Source organism: Pteronotus mesoamericanus, unplaced genomic scaffold, assembly GCF_021234165.1.
Source record: "Pteronotus mesoamericanus isolate MK-2021 breed Mesoamerican mustached bat unplaced genomic scaffold, CSHL_Meso_final scaffold_85, whole genome shotgun sequence".
NCBI lineage: Eukaryota > Metazoa > Chordata > Mammalia > Chiroptera > Mormoopidae > Pteronotus > Pteronotus mesoamericanus.
This window is the reverse complement of record NW_026555329.1, coordinates 17,981,256-18,001,593: the sequence shown is the minus strand read 5'-3', so window position 1 is coordinate 18,001,593 and position 20,338 is coordinate 17,981,256.

Genomic DNA, 20,338 nt, shown 5'->3' with positions numbered 1-20,338 from the left:
ATTCTAGTTTAAATTTGAATGCCTGAAAAAAACAGCACATAATTTGGCAAGATCTAAGGCAATTACTTAAAAAGGGGAGCGGGTGTAATTGAGCATGCAGCCTTGTCATCTTGTCATTTAAGAGCAGGTAGATCGTGCCACTGAGGCAACATGACGACACCAAAAGCATTTGTTGCAGACCCATACAGCTGTGCTCTGGGGAAGGCGGAGATTGTCAGAGGAAGGGTCCAAGCTGTAAACACAGGAATGTGGCCCCTGGATAAACTTACATTAGGAAGTACCCTGGCCAAGGCTGAAATTAACACTTGACTTGGTGAAACTGGCCAAATTAAATGCAAATCAAAACCAGAAGTTGAAAGAGTGAAGACACATTACTGGTTTCCAGAGTGATCAAGATTTTTAAAAAAATAGATAACAATACTTGCCAATTTAATATCAGTACTTGGCAACTGTCAGGTGTTCTTGTTAAGCCTATTGTTGCCCTCTTTTGTTTTTGGTATCTTTTAATCTTAATTTTCTTTACACAAATTAAGCTATTTGGTAGGACAGTAGCATTCAGTTTATTTGATTTCCTTTTTGATCATTTCTTAACATGAACAGCAAGTATCTTTACCACCACCTGAAACTATTTATCTATATTGTATGAATAAAGTTTTCAACTAACTTGTTAAGTTTTAAAGAAATAAACTATCAACCATCAGAACAGTGAGTTCTAAACCTCAAGTAACTTAAGATCAAGTTAGCACTTCTGCTTCAATCAAATAGAATTAAAAATGCTTTCCTAGAACTAATATATGCATGATACATTTTCAAGGAGAATCAAATGATAGGTTCTACAAAGCTTGCCTTAACTGGAGTTCTTTAAAAAGTTATTTAGCAAGAACATAGCTCTAAACAGGCATTCCATACAAAACGGACGGTTACATTGGCTGCCTTTTACCCCTAGAATACTGACGTTAAGTTCAGTTTTGTTCAGCCTTTCACTCGCTCTGAATAACCTGAGTCCTTAACTATTTACAGCTCCTTACCTGAGGTCTTTCCCGGGGCTTCTCCTGAACACAAAGAGCTATTCCTTTCCCCTTCAAATGCATTCTCATTCAAATCTTTGGTTCACTGAAATAGTGTGAAAGAAACCTCAGGATCACGGGAAGTTTTTTGTTGTTGTTTTGTTTTCTTTTCTTTCAAGACAACAGACATTTGCTAAATTTCAGGGAAGCACCTGTATTAATTGTATTTCCTGTTCATGTGTTGCTTTTGTTTGCAATAAAAGAATTCATCTCAGGTGAGTTAACCTTGCTCTTTAGAGAGGGCACCTGCAGTTATCTTGGTGAGGATTGTAAATCAAAACATGTTGAGCCTTTAAAGAGGGAAATAAAGAGGTGCTGACAAGAGGGGATGCCAGTGGGATTAGGAGACTTTCTCACCACTGGTATTATCAGGACAGAGAACAACTGAGTCACATTAAATTACAGAGGGGAGAAAGAGTCCCAGAAATTCCACAGATGGGAGGCTGACTGGCATCTTCACTAAGCCTGGGAAGAGGAGGGGTCTGTGAGGTCTGAAAAGACAACTCCCTCCTTAGCCTCAGGCTTCTATAATTGACCAAGATTTTTCAGCTTGTGATTTGATCCAGCCATACCCTGTTAGAGGCACTTGCCCCCAACTGAGACCAAGGTTGGAGCGCATAAGAATTAGGTGACTCACTGGTATGTACAATACATGCATTCTCATCTATTAGGGGAAATGACATGTCGCTCACTTTAAGCGCAGGCAGCTGGAGATTGTCATATTCTGAAAATGACAACTGTTATTTATTTATTGAGAATATTTATACAGGTTCTTCCTGGGCATCGAGAATGCATTTTTCAGCAGCACTATGACACCGGGCTGTCACGTGTCTAGCACAGACCTAGAAAACCATTAGCACCAGCCGAGACAAAGCGCACGGACTCCGGGCAGCAGTCTGTAGGAGCGTGGATTTAGAAGGGTGAATGCAGCGGGTTTTTAAGTGAGGCCCAAGTCATTATCTTAACAGGGTTTCAAGCTACTCTGAGGAAAAAAGGATTTTTTTTTTTTTTTTCCACACAGTATGGTTTCGCTAACTGCCAAAGGACCAGTTTTTGAGGCATTGGTTAATTTTGGTCAAAGGGTTCACCTCATACAGCTCGGGGGGTTCATTGGTCAGCTCGGGAAGGAGAGATGGGGAGAGCGTTTGGGAGCACAGGCGATGTTTCTTGTCCCTTTTCTACGCATTACGGTCCTTGGAGCTATTAAATCAGGCTCTTTTGTACTTCCTGCTATAATTTTTCCCAGTATTAAAAGAGGCACAGTTCCTTAAAATAATATTTCTCCAAGCTTGAGGTGCAGTTTAAAATGTCCATTCCTGGGTCCCATCCCAGATCTACTTAATCAGAACAGCTGACCGTGGGGCCTTGGAATCTGCATTTACCAACTTTTCCCAGGTGTTTCTTTTGTACACCCAGAATTGAGAACCATTATAAGAGGTGATACAAAAAAGTATGTTCTGAGCTTTGTGTATTCTAAGTGCTGGTTCACATTGCATTCATAACAAATACTGCTTGATAGCAATTCAAATTAATGGAGTTTATCTACATATACCCCAAATTTCTAAAGGGACACTGTATTTACCTAACAATACATATAAATGTGAAGGAATAAGTATAACCTTTTCCAGAGAACGGCACCCTGGAGCTTGTTTTTGGTACGATGCCTATTCCCCAATCATAGGTATGCAATTTGCAGTGCCGTATGAGACACTGACCTGCCTCTGATCGCTATAGTAAATCTTGGAGAGTAATCCTTCCGGGAAATAGGTTAATAATTCTTGGAAATGGGGTTTTAAGATGAATACTGAACTGCATGTATATGTTTAAATTTCAGGCCATCATTTTATTGGGAAGGATTAAGGAAGGCCACTGTCAAAGTGGTATTTTACCTTTTTTTCATTAAAAATATTTTCTTATTACCAAAATAAAGGAAAAAAAATTAGTGATATAAGTATTTTTAATGAAAATTTAAATCTTAGAATTATACCTGCCCAAGGACAACTATTGTCAACAGTTTATCTGCATATGTAGATAGAGATTACTTTTAAAGCAAAACTGGGATTTTACCATTTCTATTGTTTGTGTCCTATTTGTTTCACTCAAATCTGAGGCCAATCAATACATATACTGCTATGGGACATTTTTAGATGTTATATGCATCTGTTGTGTGGATGTGCAATGATGTATTTAACCAACACCTGACAAATATTTAGGTTACTTCCAATTTTGCTGTTACAATGAGTGAGATGATGGTAGCCAGAAACGACATGCTGTATGGTCTCTCTCTCATGTGAAGAGGATTCATACGATTGCAATAACCAAATGTCTACTACGAGGAGTAGGTTGTGGGTCCCGACACCAGACTGAAAGGGGGACAGTCCCCATGAGCCATTCCTTCTCATTTCCCTGCCTCTCATCAAGAGCTCCTTCCTATTCTTTCTCCAGTCCTATGCTCAGAAGATTCTGGGAATGTGAGAGATTTTCCCATCTATATGCATGCCCTGCCACCACTCCCAATTAGCTTGAAGCTTCCATCTCTAGATTCAAGTTTACATTTAAGTATGCTATGTAAACTATGTATGGATGTACTGCCTTGAACAGAGATGCACTAAAGGGTGAGACACGCTGTATACTTATTAAGCAATTGATTTTATTTTTATATTTAAAAATTTTTTATATTACAGTTTACATTCAATATTATTTTGTACTAGGTTCAAAATAGTGTCCAGCATAGTGGTAAGACAATCACATACTTTACAGAGTGGTCCACCTGATATTTCCAGTACCCACCTGGCACCATACATAGTTATTACAGTATTATTGACTATATTATTGAATATATTTCCTATGCTACACTTAGGCCCTTGATTCTAAAGTCATATTTTTGTCTTTCGGGGTTTTTTTACATTTCTTTATTTTGCAGTACTTGTAGATTCATCAGCTTTCTAAACTTTGTAATTTGCCTCATTCCAAATTTTCACTTTGTACCTAATTTTATACTCATAAATGTTCTTTTCTTTTTGTTAAAGAGGGCTGTGCCACTACTGATACGGGCATTAGACCCTTACTAACCTGGATTCAACCGTGACTTGTCCAAACCCATAAAGCTCAGTTGCATCAACATTCAGTTACACCAAAAAGGTGCTTGTGGCCATCAAAGAGGTGTGCAGCTCAACTGAAGATCAAAGAATGAAGAAAGCACTGCAGCCTTTGGAGGGATGGGCGGGGGAGGGAGACACTGGATGCTGGGAAGGAGCCCGGCAAGTGCACAGGACGCAGTGGACTCAAGCACGTATGTAAACAGGTAAGGGAACTTTCCTAAGAAGCATGTTAGTTCCCTAAGTGGTGCTTAAACGTATCACAAAGGTAGCAGATGAAGGACCAGATTGTTAAGGAAAAACTTGCTTGTAAAACCCAAAGAGCAGGGGTTGATCTGATAACTTGGGGATTCTTAATAGCTGAACACAAATAAACCACTTGTAAATACCCCTGGGCTGGCCTGCCTCGCAACTCTTTCACATGGCAGTAATATATGGCCAGTAATTACCATAATGAGCCACCAGAAGGCATCTATTTGTTAGCCCTGGAAGAGCTTGCATCTGGCTTTTAGGTGTGAAGCTAGGAGAGGCAAATGACAAGGAGCATTTGAATATACATTTCCTCGGGCAGCTACTTATTTGAACAGCTGCTTAGGAGGTACACAGCAACATTAAGAGTCAGTCCCATTTGGGAGGCTGTGTGCATCTTGATTTCTATTTTTTTCTTTGAAGTACAGGACCGGCCTATTTTCTCCCTGGGTAATAATTTCTCCAAATTAAAAGTGGTTACCCGACTTAAAACCTGTGACAAGTCTATTGTGTTGACCTCTACAGCTGGGAGAGGGTGGAGGTTGCCAGGGAAATGGGCTCTAGAAATGAAACAGGGAACACACTCAGAAGTCACGTGCCCAATTGTTTGGTTTTAGATTAAGTTTCATAGGAAAAATAATCCAGAGTTTTCTTTCTCTCTCTCTCTCTCTTTTTGTCTTTGTCAAAACAAAGAATGTATAACAAAGGCAACAGTTATAGCCATCTGTGGAAATTACAGAAATATTTTCATCAAAATAACAAATTGGTGGTTTGTTGTGTCAGCTCGTACATTTAATAATTCCAATGTTAAGCATTCTCCAGATATCAGATAGAGACAAATGTGCCAGCTGAAGAAAAGAAAGGAATCTTGGTACCTAAGAAATGAGCTTAAAATGACACTGGAGCTGGCATCGCAACCGATCGGAGAATGAGGGATATTTTGGGGGTAAGTGTGAATCTTTGTAATTGTATGGCTAGGAATCAAAACGTGTGCCATCCTTTACCACAGAACACACTGTCATGGTCAGGGGTGCACTGTTCAGTGCCTTGACACCTCTGCTTATGAAAATACATTAGAAATGTTGTCTATTTCCTGAGTTGGTAGGAAGATATGCCACATAATGCCTTTAAAACACAAACATAAAACGAAGATCACATGCATTTCTTACTGACCGAAAGTTTACCTTAGATAAAGAGATTTATATGAAACCTGGAAGAGGCATATCGGGGTACTGCCTTGACTGACATTCATGGATCACTGAGCAGTTCCAAATGCTTCTAAGAAGATTATCAGGTGGTTGTGCTTTCTGAGGTTTCCTGATCTTTCCTTTTACCTAGGGGTCAAACCCAAAGAATTTGGTAGTTTATCCTTGAGATATTAGCAAGGCTCAAGATAACAGAGCTAGCAAATAAAATACAAGTCAGTAATACAGATTCCCCCCTAGGGATTCATCAGCTCAAAATTTTCTTTTGGACTGCTGCTGCATGTTATTATATTTTTTGTTTAATAAAGAACTTTCAAATTATACATATATAAAACTAATACAGTCACACGGTTCAAGGATCTAGCAGTATAAAAAGTGTGTAGAATAAAATGTCTCCTTACCCCGGTCCCAATCATCCCAGTTACCCTCTGCCTATTTTTCCTGCCCTAAATAACCCCTTACTAGTTTCTTAAGTATTCTTCCTGTGTTTCTTTTTTTATATCCAAGTAAATACATACATATATATTATTCTCACCTATGTTATACAAAATCAATATACGCTGTACACTGTTCTGTATCTTATTTTTTCACTTAATACTATAACTGAGATTTTTAAAAATTCTCAGTACATGGTTTCCTCATTCATTTTTACAGCTGCATAATATCATTGTTTGAATGGATTATAATGCATTTAATCCAAAACACAGCATTTTAAAGTCCTGATCACCGTTGGAAACACTATAAAAAATATGACGTGACAAGCTCCATGTACTTTCATTTATATTAAACTTCAATTTAATTTTTACTTGCCTGGATTTTCAAGACTCTGGAAAAATATAGTGAGCCTATGGAGTCAGGAATTATTTGAAATAATAACCTAATTTATGAATTTGAATTAGATAAAATGCATGGAATTAGAACGTAATCTCAACTGTAAACATTGAAGATATTAGTTCTCAGTAGGCTTTTGTCTGGGTTGCCTATATTCTAAGGGGTGTTTGTCATGTCCATCTTATTTTCTTTAAATATTGTATAAACATCCAGAGTTACTTTGATTTTTTTTTTCCCCCAAACATGAGAACAGCTGCCCTTCGGGGCTTTGCCTCTCAGACCGCAGAACGAGTGTTTCTTTAAGGTCTTTCTACCTCTCTGATCCTACTTTTACATTTAATTAAGGTAATCCTTCAATCTACATCCTCTTCCAGACCCCATTCTCCTTTCTTTCGAAGTTGTTATCCATGTTCCACCTGAAGTAGGAGATCATATTGCAGTTTTGGTCCTAAGCTCATTAAAGAAGAATGCATCTGGCATTTCTCTGAGAGGAAAATGGGCTTTCAACTTCTAATTGGAAAGATCTGAAGAGTGTAGAACTACGATGTCTTTTTGACCATGGGCCCCAGACCACTGAGTTTATATGTTCACTGCATGAAAAATGTAGGGTCTATGATCTTGGTTTCAGTTGTTGTTTGTCGGCTAAAATTAGAATTTTTGCTTGTTTGTTTGTTTTGTTAAATCTCCATCCTGATATGGACAAAATTGTGTGGGCATATTCACATTAACTGATTTAAAAGAATTTGCCACTCTTTAAAGAAGCTGCTTGACGTTTGTGGATAACCCTGGAGTATTAGAAAAGTTCAAATGGAGAAATATAACCAAGAGTGAAGTTATGCCATCAGAGAGCAAGAAAAATGGAGAAGGAAGAAAGGGAGGGAGGGAGGAAGGGAGGGAGGGAGGGAGGGAGAGAGGGAGGAAGGGAGTGAGGACGGGAGTGAGGACGGCCTTGGAACTCAGGTTGCTGACTTTGTCTTTGCTTCCTATCAAGAGCGAAGACTTAGCCCTGGCTGGGTGGCTCGGTTTGGTTGGAGTGTCTTCTGCACACCAAAGCATTAAGCGTTTGATCCGTGGTCAGCACGCATGTAGGAGGCAACTGATCCGATGTTTCTCTCTCATATCAATGTCTCTCTCTCTCTCAAGTTAATAAACATATCCTCAGGTGAGAATTAAAAAAAATATAGGGAAGATTTAGGACTTTATGGGGGTGGAGAGCTAAAGCGTAAGAACTTGGTTTTGTCTGAAGAAAAAAGCTAAGGAGTAATGTTCTCTTTTTGTTTTTAACAAGGTATTGGTAGCTCAAAGTCTTTTTACTGCAGAAATGGAAAGAAATGAGAAGTACCAACAAAACAAAACAAAACCCGGGGTAATGAACAGTTCCCTGCCCACATACTTACCTAAATATATGTGGGTCACTCCAACACCCCCTTATACGTCCACATGCCTGTCTCCTACTTGTCTCACCCTAAAGGATATGTAATAAATATTCACTGATGTTACTAATAACAGGTGATATTATTTCCCCACTTAATTCTACTCATGACATGAAAATGTCATCTTTGTAAGTCTTCTAAATATTAAGTTTCTTATAATGCTTCCTTTCCCAGGCCCCCTTTAAAAAATGGCATGTATTTTTCTCTTACAAGACTTTAAAAGAGAACAAGAGGACTAGCAGATTCCCTTCCTGCCCTTCTGACCCACACCCATCCTGGGGTCAGCCCCCTGGCCTGTCTTTATATAGGCACTAGAAAATAGGTGCCAGATCCCCTTCTCTTGGTTTAAACCCTGGCTCTGCATGTGTTTATTTTCACCTGTTGAGAATGCAGTTCCACTGAAGTATTGAACCAAACATACAGATCCCTTCTGAAATGATCATAAAAGGATTTATTTCCCTAAGAACTTGTTAGCTTATCTAAACATCTGCTACTCAAAAGTGATTACTTGGGAATTTCCAGGTCACACAGGAACATGCAAGTCTGTCGCTACTGGATGCATTTAGACAAAAACCAGCAACCAAACATTCTGAGGTGAGGCAGAGAATGTTTAAAAATTAGTCCGTGTTTAAGGAACTAAAAAAAATGTGAATTTACATAGTTTTAAATGCCATTCCTGCTTTTGTTTTACTTTAATCAATCTATATGATTGGCTTTTCTGCTGAAGTCTTAGGTAGCAAATACACAGAAACCATGAAAGCCTTTGAAAATAAAGACCAAAAGATTAATTCTCATGCAGCAACATCTTTTTTTTTCAGGTGAGAGAGAAAAACGATTTTTTTTTAAATGTGTTGGAGAGAAATGTTTAAGGATAGAATTCAAAATCTAGGAAATACTCTGGGTGTTAACAGTAGGTTGAAGGAAAATCATATTTTGAAAATAATGTATTCAAAAAGACTAAGAGTAATGCTGAAAGTAATTTAAGAGAAGGAGAAGAACCAAATTCCCTAGGATGGTTTTAGCAAACAGTCGGCTTGGAGGAAGGAAAGGAAGCAATCATCAGTAGAACACCCACTATATGCCAAGCATTTGGCATTTATTATCCCATTTAATCCTCATACAAATGTGATGACTCCCATTTAACAGACAAGGAATCTACAACTCATTGAGGTTTAGTCAAGTGGCCAATGTAAAGGGCAGAGCCAGGATTTCAACTCATAATTTCAATTCTGTCTGCTCGGCCGCTCACCATGCCATATCATCTTTGGTTTTATAAAGTTCTTATAAAACATGACTTAAAGCAACAGCCATGTCCTTTTATCATGTAAGTGCTCTGTGGCTCCTGATGCTTGGTTCTGGCCTCAACTAGTTGCAGTGGTAGGTAGGCAAGTATCACAGTGGGTATGTAACATTCTTTCTGGATTTCGCTAGTGGAACTCCCCTGTCTGCAGGTTGGAGTTCGCGATGCTGTACTCTGAATAGAGCAAGTTTGGAGAGAGCAATGGAAGAAGCAGGAGGAAGAAAGGAAGCCAGAGGTGTGTCTAGAACCAAGACCCACCATACACTAAGTTTTGTTTACTATCTGCTTTTGACATTTTGGAAGAGCAGAGATGCTTATACTGACTGGGTAGATGAGGGGCACAGAAGGAAAAGAGATGTATAGGCTACATTTCTTCTCATAATCAGAGGTCACCAACAGGCTTGGCTTAAATGTTGTTTTATTTAGCCCACAGAGTGTTTGTTTGAATAGTTTCCATCATTTAAGACCATTCCACAAATATCTATTGGGCACATGCCTGGCACTGTTTTAGAAGCTTAGGATCCATCAAGGAACCAAACAGACAAAGCTGCCATGTTGGAACTTATATTCTATCAAGGAGAGACAAACAATAAATAACGGACATAACAAATACTTAACATATAGTATCTTATGAGAGTTACGAAAAGTAAATTAGAATAATGGGGGTTTAGAAGAAAGGTGGAATGAGCTGTTGTCCTCATTAAGAAAGTGGCACTTGAACAAACACTTTCAGGAAGAAACAGCTGACCATGTGAACATGGGGGTGCAAGGAATGTTCTAAGCTCAGAGTATGTCAGCAAAAGCCTCCAAGCTGGAAATATGTGCTGTCTGAGGACTAACAAGGAAGCCAGTAGGCTTGGCAAGATGTGAGCCAGTGAGAGGTAGTAAGAAAAAGGCAAGAGAATTGATGAAGTCCTGGATGGTGTAGGGCCTTCCAAGTTCTTCTAAGGACTGACTTTTAATCCATTAAAATGCGGAGCCATGCAGGGGGTTGAGCAGAGGAGTGACATGATTTAACTTACGCTTGAAAATCATTATTCTGATTTCTGTGTTGAGAATAGACTGTAGAGAAGAGGTAAGGATATTCTTTGGAAGAGCCATTAGGAATTATGTATGTATGTATTTACTTACTTAAATCATCCTCTGAGGATATGCTCATTGATTTTTGAGAGAAGGGAAAGGGGAGAGGGAGAGGTGGGGGAGAGAAACATCAGTGTAAGAGAGAAATATCAACTGGTTACCTCTCACATGCACTCTAATCAGTGATCGAAGCTGCAATCTAAGTATATGCCCTGACCAGGAATTGAACCTACAAACCCTCAGTCCAGGGGATGATGTTCCAACCAAGTGAGCCAAACCAGCCAGGGCAGGAATCTTTTAAAGTAAAAAATGATTACAAGGTAATAAGTTGGCAAGGATGGGGAGAAACTATAATCTGTTTCCACTGTTGGTAGGAACGTAGAATGGTGCAGCCGCTATCAAAAACAGTAGGAAAGTGCCTCAAAAAATTACAAATATAATTACCATATGACCTGGCAGTTCAATTTCTGGATATAGGCCTAAAATAATTAAAAGTAGAGTCTTGAAGACATATTTTATACCCATGTTCACAGCAACATTATTCACAATAGCCAAACTAAATATCCATTAATGAATGAATGGATATACAAAATATGGTAAATACATACAATGGAATATATTCAGCCATAAAAAAGAAGGAAATTTTAACACATACTGCAACCTGAATGAACTTTGAAGATATTATGCTACGTGAAATAAGCCAGTCATGCAAAGATAAATACTGTATGACTCCATTTACATGAGGCACCTAGAGTAGTCAAATTCACAGGGACAGAAAGTAGAATGGTGGTTTTCAGGGCCTGGGAGAAGGGAGAATGGGGAGTTGTTATGTAATTGAATGATGTGGCAACTCTGAACACACATTTCTGCATGTCATCAATCAGCTGAAGCTGAAAAGTTGTTGAACATTCTCCTCTACCCTCTTCTAGCCCAATCCATTTAGACAGAGTATGTGTTCTCTAGTTCACCATTATCTTCATCAGGCTGGGTTTACTCATTTAAATCACCTGCCTAGATTCTGGGGTCTTTTGACTTTGCCAATTCTGGTATAGACCTATAAACACAGATAGTAGTAATGTTTCTACCTTTCACCTAAGGTTAATAATCCCTCTCTCTTGAACTAATTTAGTTTCTTCCCTAATTATAAATGGGGAATCCAGCCAGCATCTTCATAAGAAGACATCTGGCCCACTAGTAAATTCGAGTCTGACATTGTTACCTAGCGAAATAAGGAGAAAGATGGTACTGAGAATGATATACAAAGAATGAACAAGTGAGTATTTGAAGCCTTCCTCCCATTCAGGAATTCAAAGTACTGCCTCAATCTTGGTCAGCTTTGAAATAGCAGCAACAATCTTAGAAACGATAAAATGGAGAGTCACGTACAGGTAGGGAGAAGCAAAGCAATCAAGAAAGAAGTGTGGATTGGGGAGTAGTCAGGATGAGATGCCCAGTTAAAACTGAAAGGTTGAGGCCCTAGGCATCAAGCATGATGACTTTACCTTCATAGCAGCATAAAATTGTGTATTAATTGAAAAATTAAAAAAAAAAACAAGTTTAGTTTTTAACCTACAATTCACTTGGAATGTGGCTCCATGTGTTGAGTGAATAGGAAATTGCAAATGAGCCATAACTTCAAAGTAATGTGGTTGGCTGTCAGGCTTAGAGCAAAAATTATTTTCTCCTTTGAAATTTCAAATCAGAGCCCTGAGCTGAGATTCTGTCTTCATTTGCCTTAAAAACAATCTTAAGAAACTTCTAAGTAAGAGAGTGGTTGACCAGTCAACAAACATACTAAATGCCTATTATGTGGTTCTGTAGGCTGGTTGAAAAAAAGAAAAGGAAATGTAGTTGAGATTTATAATTATTCTCAAGATTGACTCATGGAGTAATGGAATGGTAGTAAGCTTTGGAGGAGAATGTGGCAGCCAGTCATGGCCTTCTTCTTGCCTAACGCATCACTATCTGCTCTTTGAAAAAGAATGGCCACATTTTGGGTATCTCCCCACCCTGCCCTCACTCTCTGAGAAAATATCATCTTTTCAAATGCATGCACATAAAAAGGTGTTCAATATTTCCTAGTGCGAGATTCCTTTGTTTTCTCCATTTGTTGGTTTTATTTTGTTTACTACACTGTCTTATTTAGAAACTGATATCTTGGGCAGTTGGTAAATGGTTCCTATAGCAACAGTTACCAAGTGAAATCTCTCCTAATAGGTCTTCTTCCTCCCTCCAACCCTACCTCAGTGGAATTTTTTAAAATGGTCTTTTCAGTCTTTTACATCAATGTATTTGGGTAAATAGAGAGATGTTCAAACTCATTAATTACCTAACCTTATATTTAATGGACATTGAAATTGATAAGACAGTTTTCTCTATATAGAGAGGCCTTGGGCCCACTCAGGTACCATCAATTTTATATTTGTGGCTGCATATGAATTATAAGATCATTGTACTTGATAATAAAATAAAATTTTACTGATTTTTAGTAATTTTGATTATGATATATTGAATAGATGGCAAATGAGTTTAAAAACCAGGATAGGAACAAATCCCCATTAAGCAAAGAAGTAGAGTGGTGGGAGAATGTCCTGCATGAAGGAAGCCACCAGGGCTTTGTCTACTAACTGTTCCACACTAACATTATCAACAATGGAAGTGGCCAGCTGCAGAAAGACCCTTACAGATCTCTAAAATATGACACAACAGGAGTATGGGACCTTTTGGCCCATGGCTTCCACATGTCCCTCTGGTTCGTCTGAGCTGAGTATCTTAGGCAGGGTCTGGTTCATCCACACCTACAGGTGGATACCCACCAATTTCCTCAATGTCCTTTCATATTACATTATGGATTTAACATTCATATATTTGGCATGAGTGCCCATTTATATTTGCAGCCATTGCTATATCCTGGTATAAAGAGCTCTGTCAGTTGGATAAATATTCCAAAAGTTGAGTTTAATTCAATATAATCAGAGATCATCTAGTGTGGTGGTTAGGATCATAAACTGGTGCCAGACTGGCTAGAATCAAATCCCAGCTTTGCCACTATGATACCTTAGGCAAATTAATTTATTTCTCATATGTGAAAGGGGATAATAATATTATTTTTCTTGTAGTGTTGTTATGAGGATTAAATAAGTTAAACAATATAAAATACATGTCAATTCATTAATTTATTGGTTTTAATAATAACCCCATTTAATATGTGCCTCTCCATGTTAAAATCCTACTTTAAAATAAAGCTAACCCAGTGTGGGGACCACAGTCCCTCCACTCATCCCGCTGCTCCTCCGTCTTCAGTTCTATGTAGCCATTTGCAAGGTACAAAGACTGGAACCAAATTCAAATGAACTATGATGTTTTGATTTTTTTCCAAAATAGATATTTACCATGAAAACTGTCATGGTTAATTTTATGTATTAACTTGACTGTACCAAGAGATGCCCAGTTAGCTTGTTAAACATTATTTACGGGTGTCTCGGAAGGTGTTTTCGGAAGAGATTGACATTTGAGTTGGCGGACTGAGTAAAGCAGACAGCTATCCCCAAGGTGAGTGGACAGCGCCCCATCCATGAGGGCCTAATGTGCCTAAAGAGAATGAAAAGGGGGAGGAAGGTTGAATTCACTCTCTGCCTCACTGTTGAGCTGGGACATAGATCTTCTGTGAGCACTCTGTGCTGCTGGTTCCCAGGCTGTCAGTCATGGGCTGGAATCAACACCGTTGACTTTCTGGCTCTCAGGCCTTTGAACTACACCATCAGCTTTGCTGGATCTCTAGCTTGCAGATGGCAGATCATGGCCTTCAAAAATCACTTGAGCCAACACCTAATAAATTTCTTTATATAGTTAGACAAATAAATATATCCTATTTGTTCCGTTTCTGTGGAGAACCCTAATATAAAAACCAAGAATGGAGAACAACAATAAAATCAAATAAAAGACCTAGATTTAAAAATCATAGTCTATTGACCAGGAAGTAACTATTTGTCACACTGGGGATTAGAGAGCAATGTTCAGGGAGCTGGCTAGGAGTATTCCTCAGACCTCACTGTGTCACAGTTGAATAATAAACAAAGGCTCTTCAAATATAGACCAAAGAATATTTGAGTTAGGCCTGCTTCCAACTTGGATAAACTATTCAGGCCTTTCCAGAATCTGCTTCTAAGCCTTTTTAACAGTTGAATTGATTTGCATTGAGTTTTTTGTGGGATGGGATAGAAAATATTTCTTCCCCTCTTGAAATACATTTCCTATTGATACTTGGGGTTCCTTTTTTTTTTTTTTTACAATAAATGGAGATCTACTGAAGCCAACTTTAAGAAAATTAGATTTATATAGGGTATAAGGTGGGGGGGAAATGTGGATAGTATATATTGCTCAGATAATAGTTAATAGCCAGAAGGGTAGGGGGGTCCATCTAATTCAAAGCAGCTGAGCCTGTCCTTCCTGCAGAACAGGGCCCTATGTCACCTGAACTGAGGTTATACCTGCCTCTTTGGCAAGAAGAAATGGGCCCACATCCATAGACAACAGGCTAGAATGGAGGACATAAAAAAAGTGGGGAGAAAGTTATGACACAACCACTACAAAGAGATTTGCTTACTTTCTATAGACATTTCTCACCCAAATCCCGAGATGCATAATTAAAATAATGTGGGACATATTCCTTTCACTGTACTGAAGTTGACGAGTAACCTCTGGGCATAAAGTAGGTTGCATTCAACAACTCTTCGGATTCTCTTCTGGTTCAGATCTGATAGTTAGAAACCATTATCTTATAGGCACATTTGTACCGTTTTCCCATAATGTGTTATCATCTTACATCAGTCTACATAGAGCTTATTTGCCATTTTTCTGCCCACTCATATGGCCAAGTTATTCAAGTTATTTCCTTTTACAATTTATTCTTATTGCCTCAGTATGCATTATGCAGAGAGCTTTGCAGAAAATCTTATCCCAGCAGGTATTTTTTTCAGATCACTTATAACAATGTTAAGTAAGATTGATCTAGCACCAGTTCCTGGTGTTTACACATTTCCATTCATAAAAGTCTTTCCCTCAGTCTTCCCTTTCCTCTTTCTCTGTCTCCTCCTATCAGCAAATATTTATTAAGTACCTATTACGTGCCAGGAACTGTTCGAACGCCTAGGATACCTCAGTGAGCCAAACAGATAAAAATCTTGGCTCTCACAGAGCTTATGTGTTAATGTGGAAAGATAAGCCACAACAAAGAAACAAGTGTATAATATGTCTTGTTGCTATGATATGGGCACTGTTTTTCCCTTCCCTTACTATCACAATCTGAGTTAGTTCTTCAAAGATGTATCCACAGTATCGGTCTCAAGTTGGAAGAGAATTAAGTACCTGGGTTTGATGCTTAATTTTTGAAAGAGTTTAAATATTGAATCAGTTTAAAAAACGTAAAGTTCATTCTTTTTCATCAGAGTTTAGGGTAAAATTAGTTCATTCAGAACTATTTGCAGAGTATTGTGAAATGCATGGAAGAAATGATAACCTTGCCCTTAAAGCTTCATAATTTAATTGAACAAAGTAACAAACGCCCAGGCAATAATAGGAGCTGGCAGTGCCCCACTCGTGTATTTTAACTGTGCGGATCTCCAGCTGCGTGCAACTGAGCCCACCCAGCTTCCTGTGATGCTGTTCGCAGGAGTCCTTCCCTGTTCCCTGAGTCCCCCCTGCCCACTCCCTACGTAGCCACTGTATTGACAGGGGGGTTTCTACACAGCTTTCCCAGTGGGATTTTGGCTTTTAACTTTGTTCCTGAGTCCCAGATCTGAATCTTTCAAGCAGGGGTGTCCAACCTGTGGCCCACAGGTTGCATGCAGCCCAGGATGGCTATGAATGCGGCCCAACAGAAAAATCATAAATTTACTTAAAACTTTTTTGGTTTTTTGCTCATCAGTTTTCATTAATGTTTGTGTATTTAACGTGTGGCCCAGGACAACTCTCCTTCTTCCAGTGTGGCCCAGAGACACCAAAAGGTTGGATGCCCCTGATAGTGTTTCAGCTACTTTTGGGGCACCTGCCCTTTCTGTCCATTTATTAAATATCTATTGAGCATCTATTTGAATAAGACTTCATGTCAGGTGCTGGTAATATTAAAACAATAAAGAAATTGTTTTTGCCATCGAGGGGCTCAGAGTCTAATATGGAGATGTACCTATAGGAGTCATCAGTGAACAAAATCAATGGGAATGGGTGAGGAGGAAGCTGTTCCCATTGTTGGGAAAAGAAGATGTGGTAGGGAAGGGTTCACAGAGAAGAACACCTGAGATGATTCTTAGAGGAAAAATGGGAGTTCACTAGGTGAGCAAGAGGGAAGGAGACATCACGCTGAACAAAGCACACACCAAAAGGAACAGATATTTGCGAAAGAGCTTGTGTCAGCACTCCAGCTCCAGCCGGGAGACTGGAGGTTCCAACTCTGAATTCGAGTGTTTCAGTTGGGACTTTACCTCTGAGCATCACTACTCTTCCTGCTCGTTGGCCAAGGCCCGGCTTCTACATTTAAAAAAAAAAAAGAAACTCTCTTAAAGAATGCTGATCCTTTTGTGTTTTTTTGAATAGTTTTATTGAGATAATATTCATACTGACATGGTCAGTCACTCATTTAAAGTGTACATGTCAAGCACTGGTTTTAAGAACACTTACAGAGTTGTGCAGCCATCACCACATGATGAAAATGTTCTCCAAACATTTCACCCACAAAGAGCCACTCCCCATTTTCCTTCCACATACACAGCCCTAGACAACCACTCGCCTCCTTTCTGTCTCTAAAGATTTGGACCTTTAAAATAAATGGAATCACATGTTATGGGGACTGGTCCCTTTCACTTGGCATGTTTTCAAGGAGTGTACATTAATATTCCTTTTTTTTGCAGAATAATATTCCATTGTATGACTATAACACATTTGTTTACCCATTCATCAGTTTCTACTGGTGGGTTGTTTCTTTTTTAGCTGTTGTGAGTAATGCTACTAACATGAACATTAGGAGTAGAATTGCTGGTTCTTATAGTAACCCTATGTTTAACTTTTTGGGTAACTTCCAAAGTATTGGCCAAAGTAGCTGTACCATCTTACGTTCTGTTCAGCAACATATGACAGTTCCTGTTTCAACATAGCACTTGTTATTATTTCTTTTTTTATTATGGCCATCATAGTGGGTATAAAGTGATATATCACTGCAGCTTCTACTTAATTTCCTTAATGGCTAAAATATTGATTGTCTTTTCGTGTGCTCATTACCCATTAGTATGCCATTACTTCTTGATCCAGTGAGGCTAACATTATCTGAACCATTATATAGATGGTAGCGTTGCCCCTTGGGCCCAAATGCTATGAGCCTGGGTTTGAGGCCAATCATACTTGGCTCCAGAAATGTCTTACCACATGTCCCTCTGTATCAAAGACCATTCTTGCACCATGCAGAGAGACATGAAAATACCTCCTATCTTCAGGGTAATGTACAAAGTAATTTTAGTGCATTATTTCACTTAAATGTTAAAATATATATGTGATGTAGATATTATTATATAAGGGAAAACTGAGACTCAGAGAAGTTAGAGAATTTGCAGAGTCACACAGCTAGCAAGTCTCAGGATGAGGACCTAGGGTAAGTCTCCTACTTTTAATTAAATGCAATACCATGCCATTATGATACAGCATTTAATGGGAATTCTTTACTACAGTAATTGATAGCAGAGGGTGGCGGTGGGGGGATCTTCTTGGAAGAGGAGCCTCAAAGCCACATAAAATAGGATGGTAGTCTAGGGTGAAAGGGACAGAGGCAGAAAACAGAAAGATGTGTAAGTTAACAATGAGGGGGTTTGATTCTAATTGAGAATAGTGAGATTCTAATTGAGAATAATGAGATATAAAACTTGAAACTATGATTGATACCTGTTTTATCTTTTGAAAAACAATAGCCTCCACCCTTCTCTTGGAAACTGTTTCACCTCCCTTTCCAAGCACTCAACTCAGAGGGGGAATCCACATTTTAATGTGACTGCACCCTCACTCATAACAAGGCAGATTGCTGTAGGCATGACCACCCAACCCAAACTGGACCAACTAAAGACTTTTCCCAGAAACTTGAACTAGAGAAAGAAAAAAAGATATCAATCCCTCCCCTTTGATGGAAACCATAAGTTATACATTCCAGCAGACTTTGATAATCAGCTTTCCCACTATGGGAAGGAGAATTGTCTGCTATGAAGATGAATAATATGGACACCAAAAATAAGCTAGATAGGGAGGAGGAGAGAGAGAGGCAAAATCCTGGCTGTGCTCAAATGGTTCTTGATATTCAACAACTTGTATCAGTGACAAGATTTTTTTAAGTATAAAAGAGGAAGTGAATTTCTAAGATAAATCTTTGCCATTAACCTTACAAAAACTATATGTCTCATTCTCTTCCAATACAGGATTGAATGTTTCGAGAGTCCCAGTCAATGGCTCACAAAACTTAGAGAGTATACAGTCCTCTGTATAAAATACTGGGCTGAGGCCATGGAAGATCCTAAGGTGTACACAGCACTGTTACTGGTAATCTAGGTATTTATCACCTAAGAAGAAAGCAAAATAGGTAAAAGGACTGGCAGGTCATCCACAGCAGTCATACCACAAAATATAAGCCAAAAGCCATATGAGCGATGGAGACCAGAAGGGCTGCTTAGAGTTCAAACGAGTGAAAGACTTGTGAGTTATAGTGGCCAAAGAGCCACAAAGGAATAATCAGGTCTGGAAATTGAGTAGGATTCAGACAAACACAGAGGAAAAAAGTGAGAGGTCATAAAGATGAGTTCAGTGAGTACCATCTGTTTTCTGAGGATTTTACTCATTTCTTTTCATAAGAACTTTTGGGTCAGCCTAACCTACAAAGCAATCACAGAATCCTGTTTAAACAATTTGATCCCATTCTACTTTTGAGCAACTCCTATCAAGTGTGGGGCTTTTCCATCCAGTGCTCACTGACCTGAACTTTATGTCAATAGAAATTACTATCTTGTTTACATCATTGGGTCCCTAAGTTTATCAGACCTACTACAAAAGGTCACTTCATAACTCATGGGTTTTGCTAGATTTTTTCAAATACATTTCTATGTGGACAGAAAAAGCCTCTTTTTTCCCTTTAACACACACACACACACACACACACACATCTATATATATATAGAGAGAGAGAGATACACACACATACACACACACGCGCGTGTGTGCGCACACAGCACAATCTCTATTTGGCTGTGTATAACTGGTTTGTCAAAATTATGACCAGTACCAATAAGCATCACTGTAATATTTTTAGTTGAATAGCACTTTACAGTTTATAAAATGATTCCAAATACCTTCTAGTAGCCCTCTGTGGTAGGCAGGACACAGATTATAGTCCTTTCTTAAAATGAGGAAAGAGGTTCAGAGCAATTAATATACATGCCCAGACATTGTACTATTGAGTTGCCCAAAAAGTCTGTTTCATTTTTTTCCATAAAATAAAAGACATATTTATTCATTTTTACCAAGAACTTCATTGATTTGGATATTTTGAGTATGTCAGCTATCTCCCCCGTGGTATAACATTGGTTTTCTCAATTAATGTCTCAGTTTGGTTGCCATCAACTTCAACTGATCTACTCGACCATGGAGCATTGTCCAGTGAGAAATCTCTAGTGGGAAACTTCACAAACCACTTTTGACAGGTTTGATCAGTCACAGCACCTTTTCCATCCACTGCACAAATCTTTTCTGTGTGTGTTTCAGTTATGTTTTTACCTTTCTTGAAATAATAGAGCATAAAAATGTTGCTTATTTTCTTCCATTTTCAATATTAAAATGGCTACACAAAAATTTACCAGTTTTAATGTTTTTTTAATGCATGCTGATATGACAGCTGTCACAATACAATCTAACAAAATTTCTTCCAATAAAGTTAAAGACAACTAAGTACTTTAGAGCCATCTTACAGAAAAAAATGAAATGAATTTTTTGGCCAACTCAATACAGGACTATTGTCCTAATACTGCTCCATGAATGTGGTAACTTCACCTAC